Source organism: Ochotona princeps, chromosome 6 (assembly GCF_030435755.1).
Source record: "Ochotona princeps isolate mOchPri1 chromosome 6, mOchPri1.hap1, whole genome shotgun sequence".
NCBI classification, from domain to species: domain Eukaryota; kingdom Metazoa; phylum Chordata; class Mammalia; order Lagomorpha; family Ochotonidae; genus Ochotona; species Ochotona princeps.
This window is the reverse complement of record NC_080837.1, coordinates 32,926,090-32,948,214: the sequence shown is the minus strand read 5'-3', so window position 1 is coordinate 32,948,214 and position 22,125 is coordinate 32,926,090. Positions and strand designations below refer to the sequence as shown.

General features: G+C 40.0%; 1 long non-coding RNA gene across 1 annotated transcript in view; it reads left to right on the top strand.

The window, feature by feature from the left end:
- The window catches only part of LOC131480456 (uncharacterized), a 368,356-nt gene that overhangs the window by 261,491 nt on the left and 84,740 nt on the right, over nucleotides 1-22,125 (top strand). Inside the window, exons 5-6 of the long non-coding RNA XR_009245543.1 lie at nucleotides 806-940; nucleotides 2,525-2,632. This is a non-coding gene — a long non-coding RNA (uncharacterized LOC131480456). The remainder of the gene's footprint in view (nucleotides 1-805; nucleotides 941-2,524; nucleotides 2,633-22,125) is intronic.

Here is a 22,125-nt window from a genome sequence, read left to right as displayed (position 1 = left end):
TGTTCTAAACTGCATAGCTGACAAATCCATCTCTTCCAAAATTCAGATTATGACTGTAAAAGAGAAAACTTTGATAACAGTTTTATGTGTATGTTTTCCCTATACATTTTATAGAGTTTGGAATCTGGTATTGACATTTGATAGTGATTTTTGAAAATCTTTTTTTTTAAAGATTTATTTATTTTTATTACAGCCAGATATACACAGAGGAGGAGAGATAGAGAGGAAGATCTTCCGTCGATGATTCACTCCCCAAGTGAGCCGCAACGGGCCGGTGCGCGCCGATCCGAAGCCAGGAACCTGGAACCTCTTCCAGGTCTCCCACACGGGTGCAGGGTCCCAATGCATTGGGCCGTCCTCAACTGCTTTCCCAGGCCACAAGCAGGGAGCTGGATGGGAAGTGGAGCTGCCGGGATTAGAACCGGCGCCCATATGGGATCCCGGGGCTTTCAAGGCGAGGACTTTAGCCACTAGGCCATGCTGCTGGGCCCTGAAAATCATTTTAATTGTCCATATGTGTGAGGTTCTTTGTGATAATTAAAAGTACGTGTTTAACATGTGAAAATCAAATTACATCAGTTAGTATTTCCATCTCCTCAAATATTATAAAAAGCTTTCTGAATAAGAATTTTACATATTTACGGAATATGGTGTGATATTTAATTAATGTACATAAACTATCCCGATCAAATCAGGCAATCAACCTTTGTCTCTTGTCATTCCTTGATGATTGCTGCCTTCAAGCTTCTCTCTTCTATATGCTTAGCTAATGTATGTTAGGTTATTATCTGATTTGTTTTCCCAGGTTCTCCACCACACCATTATGCTGAAGCACAGTTTGGCAAAGAGTGAAAACTGTATGATTTCAGGGATGCTGGGCCTGAGCGGAGAGGAGAGTGGAGAAGAGTATTGGAGCACGCTCTGGAAGGATGGAGGCAAGGTATTTTGCTTCACAGTCTGGTCGCTGGTGTCCTTGGGCAGAATTTTCAATTAGGTGTATCACCGTGGGTTTCCACCTTGCTGCAGCATTATCTAAACTGATTCGAAGTACTTCAGAAAGGTTGCCTGGGGATTCATTTTTGAATTTCAGTAAGAATATTTTGGTGAAAATTTGTGAGGAAGAAAATTTTGATTAAACCAGTCCATTGAGCATAATTGCAACTTTAAAGGAGAAAAGAAAATTTGAGGCTTTTTAAAAATCCTTTCATCAACATCCAAATTAAAAAAAAAAAACCTTAATTAAAAAGTCTCCATTGAATATAAAAGCACTTCCCTGGAAGCTCAGAGGGCAAAATAAGAGCCTCGGTCCCAACATTTGCAGTCAGTATTTGTCTTTTGGACCCAATACTAAGTCAGCCCCCTTAGGCCAATGGTCAGTGCCAAGAGCAAAGGTATTGCATTGGCCAGAAAGAAGGTGGTAGTGGATGCAGGGTCAAGTAGCTTTCTATTGTCCTTCATCCTCAACCCTTTGTTCCGAGATTGCCTGCAAAAGGCTACCCTGCCTTTAGGTCTTTACTAAAACCAACATTTCTTTGGAAGTGGAACTTGTGGGTAGGTAACTGGCAAAAGCTAAGCTTTATCTGAGAGTTCAGGTATCTTCTATAATTGCAACCTGCAGGGTCCTTTTTACCCACAAATCCACAGAACATCCATAGTAAGTGACAGGGGTGTTTCATTAGGCTTGAATTCTCAGTGAATATGGGTTCTTCTATTATGGAATAATTCACATTTGGAAGAATTCGGGCAGTATGAGCACCATGCAGCCGCACTAAACAGTGCGGCTCTGCTGCTTACAGAGTACCTCTTACTGTGAGGTACATGAAAAGGAGAAATAAAGGGAGGACGCAACACTCTCAGGAGCTACTTCTCAAGCTCCTCAACTCCTGCAAAGTGAATTCCTTCTTCTGCCTGTTCCTGCTCCCTCCCGACTTTTCCCTTTTGACCAACTTGGTGTTTTGTCAATGCATATACTTTATCTTTGTTTTAAAATCATAGTGGGACATAGGAGGTAAAAATCGATACCAATACATAAAGAGAGAGAGAATCTGATTTATTGAGTACATGTTATGGGACAAGCAATTTATACCTGTTTTCTTATTTCATCATCCCTCTGAGTTATGAATCTTCACATCACTGCTAAGAAATACATATCTAATTTACTCTGTGCATCAAAAACTTGAAACTCCAGGAGTTTAAGCAATTTGGGCAAGGTTACACAGCTAATATTCTCACTACTAATATTTACAGTCAGACCTATTTCATCCCCAGAGCCTGTGCTCTATACAATTTAGCCTTGTCAAGCTGCAAATGTTCTGTCATATAAAGAAAAAATAAACAACCTTTTGAGCCTTCTTCCCCAGCTAGCTTCTGTCTGCTTAGCCCTAGTATTTTATGACAGTTCCTGACTGTCCCATGAGTTAACACAGGCCTCTATCTCTTTCTTACCGCTTAAGCATCCTGCCCATCCTTCTGTTTGGCACCAGTGTTTGTGTGATGCAGCTGTTGTACCTGTCTCCTTTACTAGGTTCCAGCAAAGCAAAGCATTTGTGCTACATGTTCTGGTGCCAGCCTGCTTGAGATCTGACTAGCCAGTGTCAGCCTACTTAAGATCTGACTATCCGAGTGAGCTCAGGTAAGTTACTTATCTTCATTTGCACTTCATAACCTGTAAAATGTAACCAAACATACCACCTAAGGGGATCATAGCAAGCTGAAATATCCTTGGTTGTAATAATGAGAGTTGTAGACTACTGTTATAAACTGATAAAGTAGAGAGCAGCAAGCGTAAAGATGGCATCTTACGTAAGTAGCTCTGCATTGCCCCCTTCCTCTGCTCTTTGTTCTGAGATTGGCTGCAAAAGGCTACTCTGCGAGATTTTTACTGAAGTCAACATTTCTTAGGAATCAGAACCTGTGGATAGGTAACTGGCAAAAACCAAGCTGTATCTGAGAGTTATTTATATATATATATAGATATATATTTATAAAGTTATTATTTTTAATAATCTGTATTCATTTATCATTCATCAGTTTGGCATCTGATATATAACAGTAAGAGTTTGATAAAACTGCTGCAAATATATTTAGTTGGGATTTGCTTCAAACTCTTGTGTTCTACTTCCTGGAATCCAATGAAATTATTACCAACCTTGTTAGTAATATTTAATTACTAAATTCAATAGTTTATTTCTCTTCCTTTTAAAGTTTATGTATTTGGGAGGAAGAGATGGGTGGAAGGAGGTAGTTACCTGCCATCCACTGGTTCATTCTGTAAGTGTCCACCTGGAGCTGGGCAGCAGCTGGGGCCAGAAGCTGGGAACCCTGGGTTTTCATTGTAACAGAAACCCAATTAATTCACTAATCACCACGGTTACTCATTGAATCCTACCCACTGGAGTCCAACCAGGTACTCTGATGTAGGACACAGGCAACTGAGTGTTATGTCACACAAGTAGACTTACGTATCCATCATGGAAAAAAATCTCTTGGTTTTATCTCCAGTAAAGTCTTGCCAGCCCAAGCCCTAACTTTAATCATGATTACCGTAAGAGCTCTTCGTCATTACTCACCTCGCATTGAGTCTTTCCCCAATGCCCTTTTTATTTTCATACTGGCCAGGATTATCATTTTAATCCAGAGGTATTATTCTGTATCAAACTCGCAATTTCTTTCCTTTGCTGTTAGATACAGAACATTGTCAACCTGGCTTTGCTCAGACAACTGTTTCCACTTTCCCTTTCTGCTTTAGGTTCATATCCTTTATGCTTCCCTTTGCTTCCAGAGGTGAACTTCCCTTATGTTCATTTATAAATCCATTCTCCTCCATTGGTCCTAGAGTATGTGGAGTCTGTACGTATTTCCCCTCTTGTTAGCCTCATTAACTCACATTATACCTTCATGTATTAGTCATCACTTTCCTAGGGCAATCTCTCTTGGACTCCCTGTCCAAGAATTAATCATCCCAATTAAACGCACTCCTCTCCTTCATAACCTTTATCTCATCTCCAGTTTTATGTGTATTTGCCAAATTATTTGATTCATTACTCTCTGACCTACTAAACTAAAAAATTCCACAAGACTAGTAACATGTGTAATTTGCCTCACTTTTGCATACCTAGCACTCACTGTATGCCCAGTGACTCACATTGAATGAACTCAAAATCTTTTGTTGAGTGAATAGATAGATGAATGAACCATTTTATACTTGGGCATTATGTTTTGTTTATTTTTGAGTATTCTTCTTTGCCATTTTCCTATCATTTTTCTTCTTCACACTCCAAATGTGGGAATTCTCAAGGTTCTTTATCATTATTTTTTCTGGTTATAATTAATCCCCTAGAGATACCATCTTCCCATAACCTTAAATACCAGTTAAGGACATGAACTCCTGCACAACATCCTACATCTGATTGTTAATTCTATCAGTACCTCCATGCTATCCATCATGTTCTTTTCATTCTTCTCTTTTCCACTGTCATGTGTAAGTGTGCTATATATGAGGGTTAATAATAAAAAAGCTAGTAAGTCAAAAACATTTACAAGGAGGATGTGTTTGCCTTAGTCACTAAGATGTCAATCAGGACACCTGCATCCAGTTTGGGAGTGTCCAGTTCTATTCCCTGTGCATTTATGTTTTAGGCATTCCTTTAGAAGATTGTGCATGCTTCTTGATAAGGCAGGCATCCATCTTCAAGTGTGATTCCCATAGAGAAGGCAGGTGGACACAGGAGTATGCACATCAGTTGTGCATGAAGAAACACACATAGTGTAGTCATTAAGAGCAGTTCTTTCCAAGGCTAGTAGCAGAGCCTCCTCTCACACTGCATGTTTAATAATCATGTAAGCAGGCTTCTACATGTTTTGGGTTCTGTTTCAGTAGCTCATTCTTTATACCATTTTTAGTCTATGGAATTATCTATCTAAGCATTCTTCACATAAATGCTCCTTGATGAATAAAAGTACAGCGCAGATGATATGCCTTAATGGTATGGCTAATCTTCTGTAATAATGGTGGCGATGATTACTGTTTATGTTATTCCAGGTAAAAATGGATTTGTATGTATGTACGTGTGATTCTGATCTAGCACGGGGTGGGTGGATGGGGGAGAATTGGAACATCTGAGTCACAATGCTAGATTGGAGGAATAGATTAGCACTGATTATTTCTGATTATTTCAATCCTGTATGTGAGGCAAATGCATTACAAAACCATGTGATTTTCATATTTTAATATTCGGTTTCTAAATCACTGCAAGGTATAAGAAAGACGCAGCAAATGTTATTTTATGTTCTGCTAGTGAAGGCAATTGAAGAGAATACAAGGATTGTTAGCACAAAAATAAAGTGTTATGTTTCAGTTTCTCTTTGAGTGGCTGCTACCCAGGTAGTAGAAATACCATCTTTAGGCATCTATATCCATCAAATTCTGTTTTTGAAACTCAACCATGCCCACTCTATCCCTCACTCTCTTCAGTTTCTCTAAACTAGATGGCTAATTATAAACTCATGGATAATGGCAACATAAACAAGGCTTTATGATTTGTAGACCAAGTACCATTGCTGTTTATCTGTTGACATCGCAACACCACCCGGGATGCAGGAACAAAAGGGACTTCTCTAAGGAAACCACTCTGGCTCTCATGTGTGATAAATGGTCCTTTTCCTTATACCTGCTGTGGATGGCCCAAGCCATTGATTATTTTGAAGATTTATTTATTTATATGAAAGCAGAATAAAAGGAGAGAGATTGAGACAAAGTTCATACACCCACTAGTTCACTCTCCAGATGGCCACAACAGCCTCGTCCGAGTCAGGCTTGGAACTCCTTTCTGGTTTCCCCTATGAATGGCAAGGGCCCGAGTACTTGAGGCATCATCCACTATGCCCCAGTACTTTGGCAGGAAGCTGAATTGGAAGTGGAGTAGGCTGTGCTCAAATGGGTACATAATTATGGCATGTCAGTACTGTAAGTGTCAGTTGAGCCTAGAGCACCATATTACCAGGCACACTGGCAGGAATTTTAAAGTGAAATTTTCCCTTACAAAAACCAAGGTGAAAAGTCCCAGTAGAACAGATGTAGGTCTAACTTTTATAGATTGTTTCATTCAGAATCTCAGTCAGTGGATCTCATTTAGAATCTATATATCTGTCTCTTACAGGCCTGAATTATAAATCAATTTTTCTTGATTTTTTGTTGTCTTGGCCAACTGTTAAATCTACAATGACTGATTATCCTTTCTGTTGTTATTGGTATTACAACTATTTTCCACTAAACCATCTACTCCTGAATTGAAAGAGATCTCCCATTGAAATTGTTAAATACACCTTAACTATTTAAAACTAAATTTTCTGTCATTGCTTTATACCTGCAATACCATGATAAAATTCATAACAGAATGTTGGACTTGTGACTGTTGCTGAAGGAATAAACTATTGTAATAATGAAAGGGGGAAATGGTTGAGGGGAGAATGCCAAGGGAGGAAGAATGGGAGGAGGGGGAATCCCTATACCCACAAAGAAGGAACATCTAATACAGGAGATTGTGTACATTTCATATTGAAGCAAATGTCAGTCTCTTGTGTGATGCTAAGAGAATATGAATGTAACATCATATACCTGTTTAATGTGGGAAATGAAGGAACAGGAAGAAGACAGCTTTAAAAGAAACCTTTTTGTAAGAACTGATGTCAAGCTTTCTGCATATTGGGAACCTATTTGTCTTTGTGGTCATCTAAACACAGACTTTGCGGGCCCTTGTTCTCTGACACCTCCTTACTGAGCTGTCCTTTTCTGTGCCTCTCTGTTTATTTAAATCCATCAACCTCTTATTAGGTCATGTGTCACTTGTTGCAGACTTGAGTCTGATGATTTCATATCCTCTTGTCTGCTAATGTTAATGATTGAGTCATTTATCTGAGGCATAGAATACCCTCAAGAGATAGTGGTAAAATATCTTTCATCCACCAGAAAGTAGAGAGGGGCAACAAAAACCAATCATATTCACAGTTCGCTTTTTTATCCGTATGCTCATTCTCTACCTAGAATTCAGAATAAAGAAAAAGCCAGGTATACTTGCCTTTAATTATACATTGATGAGTTCCATTTCTGGATGTTTCTGATTTAGGACTTCTTAGTAGCACTGGAGCACCATGAGATCACGGACTCCCTTGTTGAAACGTACAGTAGGCCCCTTTGTGTGCCACAAAGATGGCATACACTGTAGACAGGTCAGGAAAATACGCATCACACAAATCCAACTAATTAGTAGGTGCCGTAGTGCTATGGTTACAAAAGCACTAAAACCAGAACTTCAGCTGGCACTAGGCCAAAGGACAGTGTGTGTGTATGTGTGTGGGTGTGCACGCATGCGCGAGCATGTATATGCATGAGAGAGACAGAGAGGGGGAAAGCGAGCGAGTGCACCAGACAGCTCACATTGAGAAAAGAAGGAATTTGAAGGGGAAAAAATAAGCATCATTAAAAATCTCAGACATAAATGGAATCGGGGCTCTATTACTAGTGGCACATGCCTGTAGAAATGTATTTTGCTAAGGTCCTCAATTTTCCTGGATTCACATGACTTACACAGACCTTAAAATGGGTAATGATGGTTCATAATGAGAGACAGAAGGAGAATCAGACAGGGAAGCAGCTGGAGACGAGAAGTGATGGAAGGGCAGCACTCCTCAAAGTGCTGAGGCATTTTAATCACGGCCGACTGGGCCTCAAGTGCTAGCACCTTCAGAGACTAATAAATGTGATCCTTAGCAAAAGAAAATTGGGCCTGTGACATCTTGAATAGGAAAAAAATGACACTTCTTGTTTTCAGGTACAAATGAGACACTTAGGCAGCCCAGAGCCAGATAGCCCCTTAGGCGTTTCCTCAGGGGGGTAGGTAATAGATCCATTTACTTTATCATTGACTGGGTCCTGAAATGAGTCCCCTTTTCTTATATAAAGAACTCATGAGGAGAGCAAAAGCCTGAATATACCATTTGGGAGAAGTGAAATTGAAGTTTTCTGGATTAAAAATATGATTTAATAGGATTTCTTCATAACCCTTTTAAATTTCAACTGTTGAAAGAAACCAAAAGGTAAGTTAGTGGTATTCTGCGATCTAAAACATTCATTTTTAAGCTATTTCCAGAAGCCATTGATTTGACCATTTTTTGTTCTCCCTGTGTGAAATGGAGAATCCGGTCAGTGTACTCACAGACTTCTGGGTTTGTCTTTCCATATTTTTTCCTGTCCTTGATTCTCACACTGAGAAACTGCTTAACAAGAGGACACCTCACTCCAGCTGCTGAAAGCAAGTGCACAAGTGTATGCTGTGAATTTTCTTCTGGGAGTTGTATTAAGGATACTAAAAACAGTGCTTGTTCTGAACTTAACAACTTGAGACTCTAACTTACTCTGTAACTTAGTGTCTGCTGTGGTAATGTCAGTTAATCAAATAAAATCACAGATAAACAGGGTGTGGATACAATACTGAACACTTACCCCAGATGGGTATATTTGTGACAGAACAAGAGAGCCAGACATGCATGCAGTGTGAATGGTTCAGGAATACACCCAATAACATGAAACTCTTGGTCTGAGAATTAATGGGGATATACATGAAGTAATGGATAGATACATGTGGCATGGTGCTGCACTCCTGTTTCCTCAATTCAAGAAGGTTTTTTCATGCTATCTCTTTGAAGATCACACTGCTGAAGAGACATTGTTGGTGCAGCACTCCTCACCCCCCACTTTTAGGCATCATCTTATTGCTAGTATGAGTTTTGCTGCTGTTGGTTCACATCCACAATATTTTCCAGTAAACTGTCATGGGGGAGCGGAGCAGGGTTGGGGGGCAGCATGGAAGGAAGGGGTGGTATGAGTACATGACAGGTAAGAGGTGGTGGCAGCCAAAGCTCTACTGCCTGGTTGCCACAAGGCAGCCAACTCACCTGTGCTAGCATTCGTGTTTCCGAAGTCTGGGGTGAGGCTGAAGCAAGATGTCATCTGAAACAGATCTTCACTGAGCTACTCTCTTTCCCATCCAAGTTTTCTCACATCCTCTGAGGTCTCCTCATAAATACTCTCAAAATAAATGATATCTGTAAGAGGCATCTTTAAGGCTCTGCTTTTAAGGAAGCCAGACTTAGACATGGAGTTATATATAAATGATACTCAGAAATGTTCCTAAATGCTGTCTCATGTTCTAACTGTTGACTTTGTGTTCATCAGTCTTTGCCATAATATTTAAGGAGTCTCATGCCAGGGCTGAGTGCTAGCCAGTTACTGCTTATTAATTCTACCTTTTTTCTTGGTTGCCCACTGGTTTTGCAATTATCTCAGTACATTTCACTCATAAATTCTTTCAGAATTATGAGGAAATTGAAAGATGAAAGTGTTCATCATAAATACATGGTATGTAGCCTTGAAACAAAGTTTAAAAACCAATGAAATTGAAGAAAAAGTGAAAATTAAAGTCATGCTAAGATGATGAATCTTTAATCTCAATCCCACTAAGTAAACATAAGGGAGAAGAAAGTGATTAGCTGTGAAGCAAATGGGCAAAAAGCAAAGAATATATATGATAGACTTAAAATGTATGGCCAAGTGTCTTGCCTGGAGGAAGAAAATAACTAAGGCTTTTATACAAATCATACTTATCTTGGCTCTCTGAGAACATGAGCTTTCGTTTTGATCTCTTTAGACAACATTTTAAACATTTGTGCACTTTATGTGTGTGTGTCAGATATACAGTATATATGAATAAAGATAGCTGCATAGCATGGGGAAATGAAAACTCCAGAAGGTAAGGGTAAGAATTCCAGTGGCTGGGGGAAGGAAATGAAAGCACACTGGCCAGATCTCTCCATGCTCTGGCCCCAGGCCTCTGCTGCAGTGTCAGCCCTGGGACCTGGCCCATCTGCTCTGTTCCCTATCAGTGCAGAAGAATTGATCATTTCCACCCACCACAGGACTCTTCTAACAGAATACTCCTGACCTCAGATAGATTCGCCATCAACCTGCACAAACCTTCCCCTGAAGACCACTATCAGCAGAAGTTCCCGTTATCCAATCCTGTTTCCTGCAGGCCCTCCCATCCTGCTGCTGCTGTTTCCTTTCTTATCATGTGCAGGCGCTTCATCCATTCACTCTGTCAAGCACTTAATCTATCTTGAAATATTTTTGCTCTGTGAACCCACAGGGATGTGAAAAGTTATACTCAAGGGGAAAAGTATGTGTTTTCCATCCAGGGTTCTCTTGAAATTCCAAAGTCATAATGCAAGGCTAGTCTCCACAGGATTGTACGGATGGTACGATTTGTAGTTTTCTGGCCCCCAAGCTGTGAGACTTACTTAAGTGAATAAGACCACCTGAAGAATGGGTGTCTTAATTCAAGCTTCAAGTTACAAAAGATCATCAGGTGCTAAGAACTCATATTTGAATTCAATGTGCTTTGGGAAATCCATTTTCCTCCACTGGGCTTTAGTTTTCTCACCTAGAAACTCAAATACAATAGTCAGTGTGAAGATTTTAAGATAAAATGACAGTGCATAGGCAAGTGTCTTAAGAAGCAATCCATAGATGTTAGTTCTTCTCAGCTAAACACTTTGCTCTCTGACTTTAATCACAGGAAATATTTAGCTATTGCATACACTTTATATAAATAGTGTATGTAAGAGAGGAAAGTAAACAGCTATAAAAATTTTGAACATATAGAAAGGAAACATCTTTGTGTTATGTTCGCCAACATCTGTATCTCTGAATTTCAGAAGATCTGGATACAGTATGAATACATATTGTGCTTTTCCTGCCAAATGTTCAGATCTAGAAAGAGAAAAGATTATTAAAAAGAAAAGATCCTTTCTTGTGCTAAACTATAACTGAAAAAGTAGGATTTGCAAGTTGTGATATTAATCCTCCCACAAATTTATTACATTTCCTTCAGTTATTGAAAATCCCTAAAGTCATCATAGGAAACATATCAATAGCTTGTAACATTGTGGATATTAAAGTTTCAAAAGGCAGTGAATGACTTATGGAATGATGTCTTGATGGAATATGGAAACTCGGTAGAGGAGACTCTCTTCACTGAGGCTGTGGGGGAGGACATTGGAAAGGACATGGGAGCTTTTTAAGCAGGAAAGAATAGAATATAAACAGCTGAAGACATGTGGGAGACTTGGTAATAAGCTGGGAGTGGGTCATGGTCAAAGGTCTGCCTGGAGCTGAAGCTGTCATCCTCTAGATGCTGGAAGTGTTGCTGGGCCACTAATCACAGCTGAGATGTTCTCTGTTCTTGATCTTGAAAGAACAAAGCCACCTCAGCTAAGCTTGGGCCTCCTGTTCACTGGGTCTGCTTGGGGTACAAAATGTGTGGCTGGCTTGATGTTAGCTGAGACAGATTAGAAGAGCTGCTGTAGCTCCAGAGCCTTCTGTTGGAACAGATAAAGCCTGGGTCATGTCTACATTATGTTCACTTGACCTCATTTCTCCTTCTAACATTCCAAAAGAGGTGGTAATCCTAAATACATTCCCCCCAAACCTTTCTGTACCAGAACTTGTGTCTCTGAAATCTAACCTGGAACACTAGAGCTGAACTTAAGTGATGGATGGAATGAAATAGGTGAGCTTCATAATCTTCATAGGCCATGGGAATATGTGTAAGAGAGAAATGCATAGGTGTGATCATTTTTGCAAACATCAGCAGCTGAGATTTGAACACTTAAGGAAAAATATTTCAAAGTAAAGGTGAACTATTTCCTGAGGCTTAAATAGTAATATATTTTCTCTCAGATCAATGGGTCTGAATAAAGAATTCATTCCAGCCTTGAAAACAAATACAAATAAATAACAATCAAATAAACTAATGGAAAACAATTCAAAAATACATTAAGAAAAGGGCTGAGTACCAGTCCCTGCTGTGAAAGACAGATCCAATGTTTATGGGCCAAAGTTCAAGGCAGAAAGTATTTATTTCAGTGGCTTCTGATTGCCTACAGCTACTTTTCTAATTTATACATTGGCACGTTATTTAGCAACGACTCAGCTTTCTTGCCTGCTAATGCAACATTTATGTCCTTCTTCCTCTGTTATGTATCTTAAAACTGCTTAATTCTCTGAGCTGTTTGTTCTCTTTTATTAAAAACAATTATAGCAACGCTTAACCTTAATTTCCCTTAGCTAATTTCTTCTGGGAATATATATTTAGTTTTCTTTTGGTTATATAGAGTATGCTTAAAATAAGAATATAGAGTTTCCCTTTAGGATTTGGTCATTGTTCTTTATCATTTCTATATGATTTTATTTTATTATGTATTAAAAGTGGGAGAAGGGAGAGAGAGGTCTGAGAGAGAACCCACTGGTTTGCTCTTCAAATGCCTTTAACAGCTAGGACTTAGCCAAGCAACTTGGAAGTCAATCCCGCATGAGTGAAAGGGACCTACAAACATGAGCCATCATCTGTGGCCTTCTGCGTGCACCTTAGCAGGATTCTGAAATAGGGACCTTAATCTGTGTAGTCTACTTTGGGATGTGAACATTTTTTTTCTTTTTTTTTTTCCTTTTTTATTATTTATTATTTTTAATTCATTAATTACATAGTATTATGTGACATGGTTTCATAGGTACTTGGGTTCTCCCCACCCCTCCCCAAACCCTCCCACCATGGTGGATTCCTCCATCTTGTTGCATAACCACAGTTCAAGTTCAGTTGAGATTCCCCCATTGCAAGCATATACCAAACATAGAATCCAGCATCTTATTGTCCAGTCAAGTTCAACGGCTTCTTAGGTATACCCTCTGGGATGTGAACATTTAAGCAGTGTCTCAACTCTGCACCAGATGTCCACCTCCTTCCCATACTTTATTGAAGTTTGTTCATTATTTACTTTTGATGGAATGGCCATAGTGTGACATGAGATTGGGATTGAGGGTCTAAAATAATGACATTGACTTGAGTTAAAACTTTGCTGTTCTTTAAAAAATGTCAGTAACTAAATCACAATGATATATAGCAGTGTCACCTAGGATATCCTCACCAGGTTCTATAGCAATCATGGCCCCATCCTAGGCATACAGTGTTTGCCCCCCTGTTTCTCCTGTTTAACTAAGGTGACTTCTGCTTTCAGAATGGCCCTTTGGCTGATATCAGTTGGTGACATTACAAAACCAAAGTGGTATTTTTACAGAGGGAATTTTCCATCCAAACTTCAGCTCACGAAAAGAGCAAAAGAAAGCTGAAATGATCATAGGAGGCAGAGAGAAAGGAAGTGGAGAAGGGAATCACATTGATGCTATAGTTAATTAGGCCATTATAGAACATCAATTTTTAGAAAATGTTCTGTTTGTTTGTTTATCTGGACAGAACAGTTACAGAGAGAGGGAGAGACAAAGGTGGAGAGATCTTCGATCTGGTTTACCCTCTAACGCCCATAACAGCTGAAGTTAGGACAGGCTAATGCTGAGTCAGGAATTCCATTCAGGTCTCCACAATGATGAAAGAAACTGAAGTACCTGGGCTGTGATGCGTCATCTGCTACAAACATTGGGAGGAGGCTGGACTAGAAGTGCGATACCTGAATGACACTCTGCTATGGGATGTGGGCTTTGCAAGAAGTAGATATATCTAGTATTTCTCAATGCCAGTCCCAGCATCAATAAATGTAATAATTTATATTTTTACCACATATTTCATGCAAGCCTATTATATGATTGTGGCAAACTACAAACAGTGTGGGTGATTGATGCGTGAGTTTTCTTCTAAAGAGAATGTTGCTCTCAGGTAAAGGAAATCCTGGAGAGCTCTATAGTCTGTAGTATTAGTTGACCCTCTCGGCAGCAATGATGCTTATGGCTTACCATTCTTAAATACCCCACCAGCATTTAAGACTTTTTTTAATTTATTGATTTGAAAGGCAGAGTTACACAGGGAAAGAGAGAAGTCTTCCAGCTTGTTTCACTATGCTAGCGGTCACAAAAGTTACAGATTTGCCAAATCAAAGCCAGAGCCCAGAGCCTCTCTGGATCTCCTACCTGAGTGCTGGGCCCAAGCACTGTGCTGCCTTCCCAAGTACAGTAGCCAGGAGCTGAATCAGAAGTAGAGCAGTGGGCCTGGAACAGTGGCCTAGTGGCTAAATCTCTACCTTGCATGTGCTGGGATCCCATATGAGTTCCAGTTCATGTAACAACTACTCCACTTCTCATGCAGCTTCCTGCCTTTGGCTCCATGGTTGGAGCTCCAGGTCCAGCAGTTTTGTTAAAGGAATCTCCAAAGAAATCTTGTCTGAAGTGATCCCAGACCTGGCTCTTGGGTGTGCTTTCCAGTATGGGGTCCAGCTCAGTCCATCACCTGCATCAGTGTACATACACATTGGGAGTTGGAATTGCTGGGTGGTTTCTGTCTTCAGCCCTGCCTCTCTCTAAACCAATGGGCAATGTGGTTTACATAAGAGCACAACATTATGTAAGAGTCCAACACTGTCCATCCTACACTCAGCCCTCATGTACCCCATCAGGAACTGCAGCCTAGTCAGAGTGACCTCCCAATAACCCAACCTAGGCCCATCACCAGCCCTAGTTCCTGTGCTTTCAAGTATGTATAGCAGACGGGTCCAGTCTGTTTCATACCCCATTCAACTTTCATAATATGTCTAGCCAGGCCTATCCCCAGGCTGAGTTCTCATGTTCACCAGTGGAAATTGCAGCCCATCAGAGAGGTGCCCACAGTTCCCCTGCTGGGCTTAGTCCTGTTCCCAAATCTTGCACTTTCCAGGTGGTTTTGCAGTCTAGCTTGACAGGATTTGCCCCTGTTCTAGCACTTGTCAGCCGATGCTGTGGCAAAGCCCAATCAACCTGCACTTACTCTGCATGCACCAGTGGATACAGTTGGTTAGCCAAGCCTGGCTGGGGGTGGGCCTGGCTAGACAGGTGATGGCACCTACCAAAATGAGTGTGGGCTGGCCAGTGGTGTCAGTGGTGTCAATTGGGTCAAACTAGACTCCAACGCTCATTGACATGTGTCCTTGCTCAATTGGCCCACACCTATTCCGTTCTTACTATTGAGTGTTACAGCCGAGCCACACCAGGCCCATGCCTAGACTCAGCTCTCACATAGTTCAGTGGGTGTAGAGACGTAGCCCAGCCTGTCCTACAGCCACTCTGGCTCTCACGAGTGCCAGTGGGTGCTGGAGTCTTGCCCAGTCTGGCACACCCCAGATCCAGTCCACACCTATGCTGAGTGATAACTACAGCCATATCTAGCCCAGATTGCTTACCCCACTCCAGCTCTTGTGCAAGCCACAACTCAACTGGGGCATTCCCCTTAGCTCCCCAACTAGGCCTGCTCCCAGCCATAGATTTTGAGCATGCCCGTGGTTGCTCTAACCCAGCCTAGCATAGCCCATCCCTTGTCTTGGCATTTGCTTTCTGAATCTGCAGCCTGGCCTGCCCCTAGTCTCAACTCTTGTGACGGTTGCTGCAGTCTAGCCCTGCCTAGTCCACTTCCATCTCTGGCTCATATAAACCAGTAGGTATGATAGCCTGGTCCAGCATGACCTGCACTCCGGCTTCACTCTTGAATATGGCAGTGGGCTAATGCTGGCCTGGCCTTGTCAAATCCACCCACCACGAGAACCAACTGACACACTTGCTGATGGGTGCCCAGCCTGACCAACACTCAAGCCGAATCACATGCTCATTAGGGGGAGCTATGACCCACCAGGGGAGTTTCTCCAGTTCCCCCACCTGTCTCATTCTCAGACCCAGATCTCAGCACAATCTGTTCCCTCTATCCTGGCCTTTTTGTGAGCTGGTGGATGTTGTGTTCAAGCCCACCCCATACCCTATTCTTGTATATGCCTGTGGGTGCTGAAGCCAGGAATAGCCTGGCCTGTTCCCAACCCCAGTGCCTGTGAGTGTCAGAGGGTTCCATGGTCATGCCTAGCTCAGCCTGTTGCTACACCCAGCCCTTAAGAAACCCATGGGAGTTGCAGTTCTACAGGGGTGGGCCCACATATTTCTCACAGAATCTCCCCTGAGACCTGGTTCTCTTGCGCTGGTTAGTATCATGGCCCAGCCATATGCAAAACCCCACACATGCCCATGGGCATACCACTCTAGCCTGGCGCCTTTCCCTTCCCCCTCTCTAGCCACCCTTGGGACCAAAACATGTGCATGATCTCAGGCCTGCATTGACAGCTCTCAGTTCGAGTCCCTAGACACCAAATCATGGAAGAAAGCAAAGCTGCTAATAGCTCCTGCTCTGTAAAGGCAGAAGGAAGCCCATATTGGGTCTAGCTCCTCAAAGGCAAAAGGCAACTTGTTCATTTTCAAGCACACATCATATGTTTCTCTGCTAAAGAAAAGCAGGCTTGGACTATGGCAGAGACAGAACCTTGTTGACTTTGTGAGCACCTTTCATATGTTAGGATTTCACCTATATTGCCCCACTTAATCTCCCTAAATTAATAGCACTTTGAGGAAAGTGCATTATTTCCTTATTATATGAGTGAGGAATCTGATACTCACAAGGTAGCCTAAACTGCATGGTAGTTAATTGTCAGAGATGGCATTTGCACCTAGGGCAGCTTCCTTCAAAAATCAAACACTATCAAGGCCCTGGCAGGTGTCAGGGAAGGAAGGAAAGCAAGAACAAGCACAGTGCCTTATAAACAGAAAGACAGGAAGCAGTCTGCACACCCAGTCTTATTGACACCTGGGTTCTTACTCGGAAGCAAGAGGAAAAAAAAATCAGTAGATTTTGTTTTCTTGCTCCTAATATCCAAAGATGCAATGCACATTTAAGAAGACATTTCTGGTTGAACTTCATGTCTCCTATCTGAACAGAACTGGGAACACAGAAAATACCCACCACATATGTATGTAATATATAAGTGAACTCAAAAAAGAGAACTATCAATATGATACCCTGAAATTTTCATTTGCCTCCCATTCTTATGCTTTTGATTGTGAGTAAAGCATGCCACACTCAGACTAAGCGCTCAGAAAAAAAAAATGTGAGGATAAGTCCTTGTTCTTCGTATAATTTCCAAATGAAATCTTTGAAACATAATGTAAAATGAGAGATTTGAGTGAAAAGTATTTTTGAGGCTCAGAAAAATGAATCCCTCATGTAATTGATTTTCTATAACGTTGAGAGGCAATAAAATACCTTTCAAAGTTGAGTTGTGGGGGAAATCTTCAGAATTAAAACAGAGGAACTCAAGAGCATCCAAGTGAAGATATACTTAGCAGTTTTAATACCTATTGCATGAGAGTTTAAGCCTGGCAATAGGCAGAAAGGAAAAAGGAAAGACAAGGAAGAATGCAGGGAGGAGGAAGAATGAAGGCAGGCAGCATTCAAACAGGGGAAGGCTCAAATGTTTACTGAATAGTTCAGAAACTTCAATGAATAGATAAAACAAATCACAAAATTCCCAAAATTCATTTTCTAGATACACAAAAAGTGAAGAAAATCAAACACAGATGTGTAGGCAAGCTCAAGTGAGAATACTAGTTATCTATCTATAAAGGAAATGAGCGCATGATAATTCAACAAGAACATTGGAAACCAGTAGAAAAACCTAGAATAGTGTCTCAGATATGTTATGAGATGTTGACAGAATTCTACTTCATTGTATTAATTTACCAAAAGGTCAGTATTTTTGCTACCAACACATAAAATCATAGAAGTATCCTTCAGGTAAACCAAACATTACACTTGAAGATAAGGCCTGAGGGTACAAAAAATAGTAAATATATGCGGATGCGCCTAACACACAGCACAATAATCATTTGAGATCCTCAGTGTCTAATTGAAGCTTTAAAGTTACATTTTAAAGATTCATTCCATCATCATAGGTTCACTAATCTTTCATTAATGCTTTTAGAAATCATCACAGACTTAGTGGTTTAAAATACCACAGCTGATTGCATTGCAGTTCTGTTTGTCTCAGGCTAACATGAGTGAGTACATAGCTTTGCTCCATTGGAGGTTTCAGGAGACATGCAGCAGGGTGGAGGGAAACCCTTTCTTGCCTTTTCTGGCTAGAGGCCTAGAGGATGTCTGCCACCTTTTTAGTTGAGTCCTGTAGAAAGCAGGACGGTTCAGGAAAGTTTCTTACACCATCCCACATTCTTCCACTTCTACCCTCTTGTGCACTCTTTTTTTTTTTATAAAGATTTATTTTTAGTTATTGGTAAGTCAGAGTTAGAAACAGACAGAAACATACATGTTTTCCATCTTTCTGCTTCACTCCCTAAATGGCCAGAATGGTCAGGGCTGGGTCAGGCTGAAGCCAGGAGCCAGGAACTTCATGTGGGTCTCCCACTTGGGCAATAGGGGTTTGAACACTAGGGCCATATTCTGCTGTTTTCCCAGGTGTATTAATAGGAATTGTATCAGAAGTGAAACAGCTGGGACGGGAACTTGTGCCCATTTGGGTTGCTGACACTGCAGGCAGCAACTTAGCCCACTAACCCTCTTGTACTTCTAGAAACTGATGTGATGCTATTGGGTCTATTCATTCAATCTAGTATATATTCATCTCAAGGTTATCTGATAAGCAATCCTAGTTCCATCTGCAACTTTAGTTCTATTTTGTCTCATAAGGAATCATGTGGAGACTCCAGGAATCAATTCATGGACAACATTGGAGAGCTATCACTCTAACATAGCATTAGAATTCTGATTCTTTTAATAAGTGTTCCATATACAGCAAGCCTTGTCCAATTATACACACTGTTGGTGTTAAGGTAAACTTTTAACAAACTGATTTTCAAGCATAAAAAGGTTAGGGTAAGCAATCATTATATAGAAAAGCAAACAAAATGGGTTTAGAAAAATTATTCAGTGGTTCCCTATAAAGGTCAGTGTATGTTATTACCCAGCAACTTCTTTCTTAGGTATTTGAATCCTTGATCACTGACAGCATACACACACAGAAAAGATATGTGCATGAGTAAAAGTTTAATTCATGATAGTGCAAACTGGAAACAACCCAAATGTCCTTAGACAAATATTGATAAGCACATTATGGTCTGTTCAGAAAAAGGGCCAAATTTTTAATTTATTCAACAAAGAGAAATCACAAAATCATTATGTTGAAAGAAGCTACATAAATAAAGATAAAGGATTTCATACAATATGGTTCCTTCACAAAGACTCCTAGGATGAGACATGATAGAAATTAGAATGTTCTTGCTACAGAGGAAATGGGGAAGTTACTGAAAAGGGGGAAGATGAAGCTTTCTGGTGCATTTGGGTGTGAATACACAGGTATATACAATTGCTAAAACTTACTGAATTTAAGACCTATGCATTTTAGATAATCTAGAAAAGCTCCTTGATAACTGTCCATATAGCATCTAACCTTCAACCCTACCTCTTCTGCCCTGATGGTTTCAGCTTACTCGTCAATTTTATCCTTACATGCCATGATTCTTGTTAAATTTATTTTTAGGTCACCAGCAAAGATAAAGAAACAAAAAATAATTAAAATTTCCCTTGATTTTTAATGTAAGCAAATAAAGTACTCAAATACTCAATATGATTCAAATGCATTGTCCATATTCCAAGCGCTCCCCCATTAGCCTGTGTGTATTCAGGGAATAAATACCCTTGCCTTTCTTTCATGGACTAATTTTTTAAATGTATTTCTCTTCAAAATTTAGAATTGGAGATGACTGTATTCAATGCCACAGGAGAGGAGTGCGTTATTGCAGGCTCATTACCTTTGAAAAGGTGTGTAGCTATTTCCCAATAATTAAAATGAAATGAGAACAAACAGTAAGAACCCCATTCAGAAAAATTTCTGTTCTTATTATGGACATCATGAAACAAATGAATCCAACAATGGAATATTCCCAATTATAATTTTTTATCCTTATTTTCATTCAATTTGCCCTTATGAAAATGCAAGTTCAATAAATTTCGTTTTATGGAAAGAATATTTGTGAAAAATGCATGCTAGTTAGGGGTGAAGAACAAAATTCAATTATATAAGTTAGGTCAGGTCAAACTGATAGCAAAATTTGCTCAACTTTGAATTACAACTAACTTCATACATTTAATAGCATACTCGTATTTTCTGCACAAATCTTTATATGATTTAATTAAGTTCTTTAAATGTTAACACCCTTATCAAGAAAAAAATTAAATAATTTCGTTTACAATTTGATGATCACACAACTGATTATAAAAGTAGTAGTTTTCCAAGTGAATTTTAACGTTTTCTAACCTTATTGTTCCATATCAATCCTTTTTTCTTTTTAATTATCACTCAGGGCAATAGATTTCATTTTAAACCTTGAAATTAATTCAGAAAATACAGCCCTCAAGTTACCAAATTCTGATTGGTGCAAACAGAGTACCATCAATTTGCAATGTTATCAGTGAAATGGGCATCTTGAGATTTGATCACTGCTTTTAGCCCCTGTCTAATTCCTGAGGGACCATGGTCTTTCTGCTTAGTTCTTGTTGAGTTATTTATTTAGTGGAGAATTAAGCTTGTGATTATAAACTAAATTGAAAGTATGTTATCATAAACATTAAAGGGAAAATATGAAAGCAAGCAGCAGGAGATAAGAGAAAGGGTGTTCTGGAAACTGTATATCTGAACTACATGAAAGCTGTCCTTTTCATATAAATACATAAACAAACATGTATGATCTACTTAAAACAGTGAGTAATTTTTCTCCGGGCAAATTGTTCTCTGTATGAAAACACATTTGATCCATGTTTTGTTGTTTGAGGTTAAAGACAAGAAAAAGTGTAATTTTAAAATCGCATATACTTCTATGTACTCATTTCTGTTAAATTTCCACCTAAAGCACACTTTGTATATGGTGAGAGTTTGATGTTTGCTGATTTGTGCTGAATTTGCGTGACTACCTGCACAAATATAGATTTCCAACAATATTGAATTTAGAAACAGTAAAAAGCCAATTTTGGAGTGAGGGATTTCTTATCTGGCAGAGAAAAGATGGCTAGTGCCTCAGAGATATATAAACTCACAGGGCTTTTTCCTTTGCTGTCCAACTCTGTGCTCCTGCAGTCCTGTCTGTTTATCTGCCCAAATCTCAGTGGGTACACTTAGTCAACAGTTACCAGAAAAGAGGAGAACCAGTGAGCTCACAAATAATAGAGAACATTCTCCAGGCAGTTCAGCTGCTCACACCATTTTCAGCAGAATGCTTATTTTAAAAGTTTTTAAAAGGATAGCTCCTCTGTATTCTAGATCAATTAAATTTCTTCTAAGCCATGCTTATACCTGTTAACATTTGCATAGTTCTGTCTCGGAGGCTCATATGTTCAGCAAATTTCTGAACACCTCTCATCTGATTTATTCCTTGTTTGTCCCTCTTAGCTTGTGGTTCGTTCTTGCAATAGCCTGTTGGGACCCGGAATCAAGACAGTTGTAAATCCAGTGTTTGTAAGGGGAGACTACTCTCTGTACTTGAATTTAGTGCTTTTTTTTTAGGTCAGGCTCACTAGGATTCCGGACTTGATAAAGGAAAAAGCATCAGGATTACCCCGAGAGCTCCTGGTGTCAAGCCTCCCTGATCCCAACTTAATTTGTACAGCATTCTGCCACAGTTAACAGAAGTTGCTCAAGACACTTAGCAGCAAAGCCAGCATCTAGGCCTGGTAGTTCCCTGAGGTGCACTAGCAAGCTAACGTGATGGTTTCTGACCCCACTGTTCCTGGGCTCAGATTCCCACGTGACAGTTGTTTCTGTTCATTGTGTTCATTCCATGATTGTCTTTACCTTGAATTCTCATAAAGTCACTTATAGGTGGTCAGATACAGACAGCTGAAAGAAAACACAGCCCCAAATATAAAAGGACATCTCATTAGCTCATGAAAGAGGGTGGAGGGAGGGAGTGGGTTCAGACCAATTCAAAGTTTTGTTTTTCATCAGAGATTATCATTGAGATAGTTTTAAGTGTTCCATGATCACACTTTTTTTGCTTGGCAACCTTTATTTGGTACCTGCTCTGCACTAGGCACTGCAGTAGGAACTAGGGGGGATATAAATATCTTAACAGAGGCGTTGACTCAGTCTAGAACTGACTGTAGACCCTTTTGTTTGTCTAAGGGGGAATGGCTGTTTGTCTCTTAGTTGACT